Below are 10,255 nucleotides of genomic sequence, written 5' to 3' on the forward strand. Positions count from 1 at the left end.
GGCCAACATGGTGAAACCCCATCTCTACTAAAAAGAATGTAAAAAATTAGCCAGGTGTGGTGGCATGCACCTGTAGTCCCAGCTACTTGGGAAGCTGAGGCAGGGGAATGGCTTGAACCCGGGAGGTGTAGGTGGCAGTGAGCCAAGATTGTGCCAATGCACTCCAGCCTGGTGACAGAGCAAGACTCTATCTAAAGTAATATAATTTTTTTTTTTTTTTTTTTTCAGACGGAGTCTCGCTCTGTCGCCCAGGCTGGAGTGCAGTGGCTGGATCTCAGCTCACTGCAAGCTCCGCCTCCCGGGTTCACGCCATTCTCCTGCCTCAGCCTCCCGAGTAGCTGGGACTACAGGCGCCCGCCACCTCGCCCGGCTAGTTTTTTGTATTTTTTTAGTAGAGACGGGGTTTCACCGTGTCAGCCAGGATGGTCTCGATCTCCTGACCTCGTGATCCGCCCGTCTCGGCCTCCCAAAGTGCTGGGATTACAGGCTTGAGCCACCGCGCCCGGCCTATAATTTTTTTTTTTAAGGAGAACCTCTTTCCTTTATAAATTACTCAGTCACAGGTATGTCTTTATTAGCAGTGTAAGAACAGACTAATACAGTAGGGATGGCGATATGTGTGGGGAAATGCCTACTGCATGTTGTGGGGCTGAGTATGACTGCTTAATGGTGCTAAACTGGATGGTTGTAACCATAATTATTTTCGCCTCTTTTCATTTCACCTTAAATCATAAGCATTTCCCCTTAAATCATAAGCATTTCCCATGTTGTTCTATAGCTTTCATAAATACCTGTTTTTCCAGAGGTTAAATTTCATTTCATTCCTTTTAACAATTTTTTGTTTTCTTTTCATTAGCCTTTTACTCCTAAGTCTTTTGTAAAATTATTTTTAACTTATAGCAATGCAAGAATATAAAATTTTTAAAATTATTATTATTTTTGAGACAGAGTCTCGCTCTGTCACCCAGGCTGGAGTACAGTGGCACCATCTTGGCTCACTGCAACCTCCGTCTCCCAGATTCAAGTGATTCCCATACCTCAGCCTCCTGAGTAGCTGGGATTACAGGTATGCACCACCACACCTAGCTAATTTTTGTATTTTTAATAGAGACAGGGTTTCACCATGTTGGCCAGGCTTGTCTCAAACGCCTGGCTTCAAGCGATCCGTCTGTCTCGCCTCCCAAAGTGCTGGGATTATAGACATGAGCCACCGTGCCCAGCCTAAAAAAATTATTTTTAGCAAAAGGACTTTTATGTTTGTAAACGTTTACTTGCCTGATGTTTTTAAACTTTTAAAATTAAACTGTTTTTCTGATTATAAAAGTATTAAAGGTCTTTTACAGAAAATCTGGAAAACATAGGAAAACATAAAGAAAAAAATAATGATAACAATAATCCGGCCGGGCGCGGTGGCTCAAGCCTGTAATCCCAGCACTTTGGGAGGCCGAGACAGGCGGATCACTAGGTCAGGAGATCGAGCCCATCCTGGCTAACCTGGTAAAATCCCGTCTCTACTAAAAAATACAAAAAACTAGCCAGGCGAGGTGGCGGGCGCCTGTAGTCCCAGCTACTCGGGAGGCTGAGGCAGGAGAATGGCGTAAACCCGGGAGGCGGAGCTTGCAGTGAGCCGAGATCCGGCCACTGCGCTCTAGCCTAGCCTGGGCCACAGAGCCAGACTCCGTCTCAAAAAAAAAAAAAAAAAAAAAAAGCCACAAATAAGAAAGACAATGACCTGCAAATTGCAGGAAAGGAGGGAGGAGACTGTTGGGTATTGCATCCCAGGCGTGCCTCCTCCCTCAGTCTGACTGTTGGTTNCAAAAAAAAAAAAAAAAAAAAAAAAAGCCACATATGTTTAGGCCGGGTGCGGTGGCTCAAGCCTGTAATCCCAGCACTTTGGGAGGCCGAGACGGGCGGATCACGAGGTCAGGAGATCGAGACCATCCTGGCTAACACGGTGAAACTCCGTCTCTACTAAAAAAAAATACAAAAAAAACTAGCCAGGCGAGGTGGCGGGCGCCTGTAGTCCCAGCTACTCGGGAGGCTGAGGCAGGAGAATGGCGTAAACCCAGGAGGCGGAGCTTGCAGTGAGCTGAGATCCGGCCACTGCACTCCAGCCTGGGCGACAGAGCGAGACTCTGTCTCACACACACACACAAAAAAAACAATAATCCATAACTCCATTATTTTAAGATCACCAATTTAAATAACCTTTTGGCATATTTTCTTCCAGTCTTTTTTTGAATGCTCTTTAACATGGTTGAGATAATATTTTGTCTATAATTTTTACTTGATGTTTTGCTATATTTTCCCATATCCTTAAGAATGCTTTATAAATACAGTTTTAGCATCTGCAAAATATTACATTAAGAGAAGGTGCCAGAGTTTACTTAACCAGGCCCTTATTGTTGGGCATTTAAGTTACTTCTAATTTTCTGCTATTATAAATAATGCTTTTTGCATAAATGCATAAAGCACTATAAGGTTATTTCCTCAGAGAAAATTCTCAGATGTGGGATTTCTATATCAAGTAGTGTGAAAATTTAAAAGGTTCCTGATATGTACTGCCAAATTGCTTTTTAAGAGGTTTGTACTAAATTCCACTTACACTATTATGTGGGAGAGAAAACCAACTAAACATTCTTAAGCTTTAAAAATGATAAGTTGGCCGGGCGCGGTGGCTCAAGCCTGTAATCCCAGCACTTTGGGAGGCCGAGACGGGCGGATCACGAGGTCAGGATATCGAGACCATCCTGGCTAACACGGTGAAACCCCGTCTCTACTAAAAAAATACAAAAAACTAGCCGGGCGAGGTGGCGGGCGCCTGTAGTCCCAGCTACACGGGAGGCTGAGGCAGGAGAATGGCGGGAACCCGGGAGGCGGAGCTTGCAGTGAGCTGAGACCCGGCCACAGCACTCCAGCCTGGGCGACAGAGCGAGACTCCGTCTCAAAAAATAAAATAAAATAAAATAAAATAAATAAAAATTATAAGCTTCTCAGAATCTCTGGGCAAGGGCTATAGCATTCACACGTGTATTTTCCTTTGAAACGTAAGTATTGCCTGGTAGCATAAAGTCTCAGATTTTGCAAGGAGGGGTTCACACACTTTACTTCCCTTGACATCCCCAAGAACCCGAGAAACATACCTTTTAGTCAGCTAAGTACCCCCACCTTGCAAGCCAACAATATTTTAAAGAGGAATTTCCTTAAAGTTATACAACATCTGGGTGTCTCTAAAATTCCCCAGAGAATAAGATCACTCACAGCTTTGGAGGGAGGATTTCTTTTTTTTTTTTTTTTTTTTTTTTTGAGACGGAGTCTCGCTTTGTCGCCCGGGCTGGAGTGCAGTGGCGCGATCTCGGCTCACTGCAAGCTCCGCCTCCCGGGTTTACGCCATTCTCCTGCCTCAGCCTCCCGAGTAGCTGGGACTACAGGCGCCCGCCACCTCACCCGGCTAGTTTTTTCGTATTTTTTAGTAGAGACGGTGTTTCACCGTGTTAGCCAGGATGGTCTCGATCTCCTGACCTCGTGATCCGCCCGTCTCGGCCTCCCAAAGTGCCGGGATTACAGGCTTGAGCCACCGCGCCCGGCTGGAGGGAGGATTTCTAAGGGATCCCTGAAGGGATCCTCAGTTCTAGCAGATGGTGTATGCAGCTCTAAATTTTTCTTGTTTGGACAGTCTTTCGTCTAGTTCCAGAGATCCCAGCCTTAGATCTCTCCCAACGTTTTTCTGGGGCCCTCCAGACATCCACAGTCTCAAGAGAAATTGCAAGCTTCTCTCCATGTCTCTCTCGCCCATACATGCTCCAGCTCCCCCCACTTTATTCGCTCTCTCTCCTGTTCTTGTTCTCCCTAGCGTCTCTTCTTTTCCTCTCCTCCCCCAACTGTCTCTCTCCTCTTGCTAAGTGTGCCCTCCTGAGTCTATCTTGTAAATTTCTTTCTAAGCTTTACTTTTAATATTCTCCCTTTCTCTCTCTCCCCTCTCTCCGTTGAGTCTTTGTGTTACTTTTTTCTACTTCCCCAACCCCACTCCACTGTCCTTTTAATTGTCTCAGACTTTTAGTCCTTTCCTTCTCTCCAAAGGGGACACAGCTGACCTTTCCTACGAGTAGCCTCTTTTTTTGTCCCCAAACTTCTCTCCCCTGGGCTCTTCTATTCTCTTCAAATGGTACACATACTATCCCTGAATTTGCAGGAGTTTCTTTCTGCCTGTTTCACGCCAAATATAGCTTTTTTTTTTCACACCATGTTACCAAGGAATAATCTTAGTAGACCACTGTTAATCCTTCTAGACCCCACCATGACTTCCTTCTGGTATTTATCCTTATCATACACTCCAAGAAATGATCACTTATATTATGCCCATATTTTCCTCATTCTATCCAAATCAGGATACATAAGAGCAGAAGTCTAAGCCTACTTATAATCACAATAAGATAGGATATTTGAAATCTGGGCTGTCCTCGAAAATCTGGGACATAATGTTGCTATAAATGCCACCTATCCAGAATCCAGCTCTCAAGCAGTTTCATAAGCAAGCACTCTGAACATCCTCAGCATTGTCAGGAAGTTTGTATATTACACTCAGACTAAAAAAGGTTTTCCTCTCATTTTGTCCATTCTGGGAATCAGAATTTTGACTGCACATCAGGTGGGGTCTAGCCATCCAGGTTGCTATCTAGAAATCACCACATAGGGGGATTCTTCACAAAAAGTTTTTGTGAGCTTTTTATGAAGCTCACAAAAATCTTTCACTGAGGCCAGACGCAGTGGCTCACACCTGTAATCCCAGCACTTTGGGAGGCCAAGGTGGGTGGATCATCTGAGGTCAGGAGTTCAAGACTAGCCTGGACAACATGGTGAAACCCCATCTCTACTAAAAATAGAAAAATTAGACGGGTGTGGTGGCAGGCGCCTGTAATCCCAGCTACTTGGGAGGCTGAGGGAGGAGAATCGCTTGAACCCAGGAGGCAGAGTTTGCAGTGAGCTGAGATTGCGCCATGGCACTCCAGCCTGGGTGACAGAACGAGACTACATCTCAAAAAAAAAAAAAAAAAAAAAATCTTTCACTGAGAAAGGTTGAACCCAAATCTGAAATGAAAGCATACAGTTTACTACCCATTGATTGATTTATGCAGAAATCTGTATAAAGATTTCCAAAGGTGGCTTAGTAGGTTCTGTTTTAAACTTTCAGTTCCTCCTCCCTAGAAAGTTAGGGAAACCTCTTAACCAATATGAGTTCCTCCGATCTGAGCTGGACTTTCCTTCTTCCACTATCCAAATTCTGCTGATTCTTTTCTGTCCAGGATATTAATCTAAGTCACCATGGTTGTATATGTTCAAGATTCACTTTAAGTACAGTCTTAATCTTATTTCTGAGGAAGTTTGCTTTCTCCACTAGGTCTGCAAAACTTCCCCTTCTTATTTCCTATTGCCCCTGAAATGACATTTCTCCTTGTGAATTAATATGGGCCTGCCTACCTCTAAGTAATCCTGTTTTTGTCATGTATCTGTATTGCATTTTCTGCCCACTTTTGTCCTCTCCTACAGTGAAGAGAGCATTTTAAACTTTTTTGTTTCCATAGAAGAGTAACTTGCTGGTTGGAAGACCCGAGTTTAACATGGACACCTGGAGAAACATGGAGAGCCTGAGACATCCTGTGTAATTCAGTAAATATCCACCCACTTCCACCCCCACCTTTGCTGGCTACAGCAGCTGGGGAAGTCAGAGGGAATGAGGTTTTTTATGTTTTGTTTTGTTTTGGAGACAGAGTTTTGCTCTTGTTGCCCAAGCTGGAGTGCAATGGCATGATCTTGGCTCACTGCAACCTCTGCCTTCTGGGTTGAGGCGATTCTCCTGTGTCAGCCTCCTAAGTATCTGGGATTACAGGCATGCGCCAGCATGCCTAGCTAATTTTTTGCATTTTTAGTAGAAACAGGGTTCCACCATGTTGGCCAGGCTGGTCTCGAACTCCTGACCTTAGGTGATCTACCCGCCTCGGCCTCCCAAAGTGCTGGGATTATAGGCGTGAGCCACCGTGCGCGACCGGAAGAAGTTATTTTTGAACATTTTATGCTGCTCAGTCTTGTGCAGACCGCACATACTGTAGAGTTCATGCACTTTTCTCCCAGTGGTGACTTTCAGCTCTTGCTTTACAAGTTCCAACAAGCTTGGATATTTAGTTTCCATGTCCATAGCAGATCAAAATTAACAATTAGTGGGTGGGGGTTGAGAAGCCAGAATAAGTTAGTTAAAAGCACAGATTCTGGAGTCAAACTGAGTCTTTGAATCCTGTGCTGCTGCTTCCTAACTGTATGACTTTGAAGTATTTAACCTTTTTTTTTTTTTTTTTGAGACGGGCTCTCGCTCTCGCCCAGGCAGGAATGCAGTGGCGCAATCTCCGCTCACTGCAAGCTCCGCCGCCTCCCGGGTTTACGCCATTCTCCTGCCTCAGCCTCCCGAGTAGCTGGGACTACAGGCGCCCGCCACCACGCCTGGCTAATTTTTTTGTATGTTTAGTAGAGACGGGGTTTCACCGTGTTAGCCAGGATGGTCTCAATCTCCTAACCTCGTGATCCGCCCGCCTCGGCCTCCCAAAGTGCTGGGATTACGCCCCCACGCCCGGCCGTATTTAACCTTTTAGCTTCAATTTCCTCATCTGTAAAATGGGAATAATAATAGTAGCTATTTTGCACAGTTGTCATAAAGATTAAATAATTTAATGTATATGAAGTGCCTGCAATTGTAAGTACTATATGAGTATAGAGAGGACACATTGGTAACAGTAGTGATGAGATGTAGCAAAGAAGCAAACCAACCAAAAAAAGCGGTGAAAACAGAGCAATCTAGGATCCAACTGTGTAAGACAGAGAGAGGTTCCCAAACTTTCTCAGCTCAAAGGCACCTTTAGTGTCTCAGTAATTTTTTCATGGTGCCTTCTCCATGCCCTCCCCCGCGCCACAAAAAAACCAAAGTAATAATTCTGTTTATTAAGTAGTTAAGTCCAAACAACTTAATCAGTATTTACATCCTAATAATTTACTAACCTTTTGAAATAATAAGTATATAAGTTTTTATTCTTTTCTTTCCTTCTTTTTTGAGATGGAGTCTTGCCCTGTCACCCAGACTGGAGTGCAGTGGCACCATCTAAGCTCACTGCAACCTCTGCCTCCCGGGCTCAAGTGGTTCTCCTGCCTCAGCCTCCCGAGTAGCTGGGATTACAGGCATGTGCCACCACACCCAGCTAATTTTTGTACTTTTAGTAGAGACGGGGTTTTGCCATATTGGCCAGGCTGGTCTCGAACTCCTGACCTCAGGTGATCCACCCGCCTCGGCCTCCCAAAGTGCTGGGATTACAGCCACCATGCCCAGCCTTTTTTTTTTTTTTTTTTTTTTTTTTTTTGAGATAGAGTCTTGCCCTGTTACCCAGGCTATAGTGCAGTGGTGCAGTCTCGGCTCACTGCAACCTCCACCTTTTTGTAGAGATGGGTTTTGCCATGTTGGCCAGGCTGGTCTCCAGCTCCTGACCTCAAGTGATCCACCCGCCTTGGCCTCCCAAAGTGAGGCACTACACACCACAGTGTCTGCAGGCAGAGGACATAAGGCCGATTCATGCTGACTTCCTAGAAGTAAATCAAAAGGAAAACTCCAACTTTCCACACGCAAGTAACAAAATGACCAGAGACAACTCCCTTTGCATCCCACTTTTCTGCGTGGCAGATGAAAAACTGAAAGTACCTGTGATTTGTCCCTGTCCACAACCAATCAGGCTGGTCTCAGGCCAAGTTTTTATTTGCATAGGAGTGTAAGTTTGTAACTTCACTTCAGCCTCTGATTGGTCACTTTCTGCAACCAATCAAATGGGTTTAACTTTGTAACTTCATTTCAGCCTCTGATTGGTTGCTTTGTGCAACCAATCAGATTAATCACAGGCCACTACTTCATTTACATAGGGTATACCTCAAGTAACCAATGGGAAGCCCCTAGAGGGTATTTAAATCCCAGAAAATTCGGTAACCAGTTTCCTGAATTCCTATGCTTGGCCTGCTCCCACCCTATGGAGTGTACTTTTGTTTTCAGTAAATCTGCTTTTCTTGCTTCATTCTTTCCTTGCTTTGTGTGTTTTGTCCAATTTTTTCAAGAAGCCAAGAACCTGGGCACCTTCCACTGGTAATAAAATTGCTGGGATTACAGGCATGAGCCACTGTGCCCAGCCAGTTTTTATTATTAAATAGTCATAATTATGTACTAAGGAATATATGTGCCTGTTTAGCAATTCCCTTCTCAAACTTTGGGATCTCATTGTATACTGCTACAGTCATTTCTTGTTCCACAGTGATTTTCACTTGGTACTTGCTTTTTATTACAGCAGCCTCTGAAAACTCAGCTTCAAAAATATCATCCAGAGGCATGTTTAAACCTTGAACTCAAGCTTGTGTGGTATCGGACATATATTGAATTTCCCTCTCCCCGTCTCCCACTCTCTCCCTCTCCCCCTCTCTCCCTCTCCCCCTCTGTCCCTCTCCCCCTCTCCCCCTCTGTCCCTCTCCCCCTCTGTCCCTCTCTCCCTCTCCCCCTCTGTCCCTCTCTCCCTCTCTCTCTCTCCAAGATGGAGTCTCGCTGTCTCACCCAGGCTGGAGTGCAGTGGCGCAATCACAGCTCACTACAACCTCTGCCTTCTGGGTTCAAACCATTCTCATGCCTTAGCCTCCCAAGTAGCTAGAGTTACAGGTGTGCGCCAACATGCCCAACTGATTTTTGTAGTTTTTGTAGAGACGGGATTTCGCCATGTTGTCTAGGCTGGTCTAGAACTCCTAGCCTCAAATGATCCACCCGCCTCGGTCTCCCAAAGTGCTGGGATTACAGATATGAGCCACCGCGCCCAGCTTGTATTTCTCTTAAAATGTCAAAATATCCTCTAGAGCCCTGAGTTAGCTAGGGCACCCCAGGGCTCCTCAAAAGGCAGTTTGGGAACCACATGTATAAAAGGGAAATCCCGTAACAAACCCTCAGGATATTAACACAGAACATCACAGAATCACAAATAGTGGTCATGATAATAACTTCCTCACCTGCATTAACCAGCCCCAGTTCCAGGCTGTCTTGGGGGAAGTAAAATGATATGAGAAAATGGCCCTATTTGATGCTAAAATGTTTGCAGAAAGCAGGCCTAAAAAAAAAGACACCCCACAGGAGAAAAGTTCACGAGAAGAGAAGCAGAAGCCCTAGGCTGAACAGAAAGGAGAAAAAGGCGGCTGCTCCTGCTCCTGAGGAGATGGATGAATGTGAACAGGCACTGGCTGCTGAGCCCAAAGCCAAGACCCCTTTGCCCACTTGTCCAAGAGTACCTTTGTGTTGGATGAGTTTAAGCACAAGTAGTCCAATAAGGACACAATGTGGTGCTGCCGTATTTTCAGGAGCACTGTCATAAGGATGGTTGGTCTGAGTATTGCTTTCCTGAGAAGCTCACCCAGACCTTCTGGAGTTGCAGTCTCATCACTGGAATGTTCCAGCAACTGAACAAACTGAGGAAGAATGCCTTTGCCAGTGCAATCCTCTTTGGAAGCAACAATATCAGCTCCATTTCTGGAGCCTGGGTCTTCACAGGCCAGAAGCTTGCCTTGACCCTGAGTCCAGATTGGCAGGTGGACTTTGAGTCATACACATGGCAGAAACTGGATCCTGGCAGCGAGGAGACCCAGACACTGGTTTGTGAGTACTGTTCCTGGAGAGGGGCCTTCCAGCAGGTGGACTAAGCCTTCAATCAGGGCAAGATCTTCAAATAAACAGCTCTTGCCATTGCCTTGCTGCCTGCACCTGTTCTTTAAGGAGATGGGGATCATTAAAAGAAATTGAATATTGAAAAAAAAAGTTTAATTTAAGGTCAGTTTCTTCCATTTATGAAGACTGAGAAATACCAAGTGCCTACTTAACAAGACTGCCATCCAACATTATTAAAATTTAAAATAAAAATATTGGGCCAGGATTGGTGGCTCACGCCTGTAATCTCAGCATTTTGGAAGGCCAAGGAGGAAGGATTGCTTGAGGCCAGGAGTTCAACACAAGCCTGGGCAGCAAAGCAAGATTCTGTCTCTACAAAAAAATATAAAAAATTAGCTGGGCATGGTGATGCATGCCTATAGTCATAGCTACTCGGGAGGATGAGATAGGAGGCTCGCTTGAGCCCAGGAGTTTGAGGCTGCAGTGAGCTATGATTGCACCACTGCACTCCAGCCTGGGCAACTGAGTAATACCCTC

The 10,255-nt window shown here is 45.2% G+C and overlaps 1 pseudogene; it reads left to right on the plus strand.

Moving 5' to 3' along the window:
- Window positions 1–607: 607 nt before the first annotated feature.
- Window positions 608–9,783, plus strand: LOC112627150 (annotated as a pseudogene).
- Window positions 9,784–10,255: the final 472 nt, after the last annotated feature.

Source organism: Theropithecus gelada, chromosome 1 (genome assembly GCF_003255815.1).
Source record: "Theropithecus gelada isolate Dixy chromosome 1, Tgel_1.0, whole genome shotgun sequence".
In the NCBI taxonomy this organism is placed as follows: domain Eukaryota; kingdom Metazoa; phylum Chordata; class Mammalia; order Primates; family Cercopithecidae; genus Theropithecus; species Theropithecus gelada.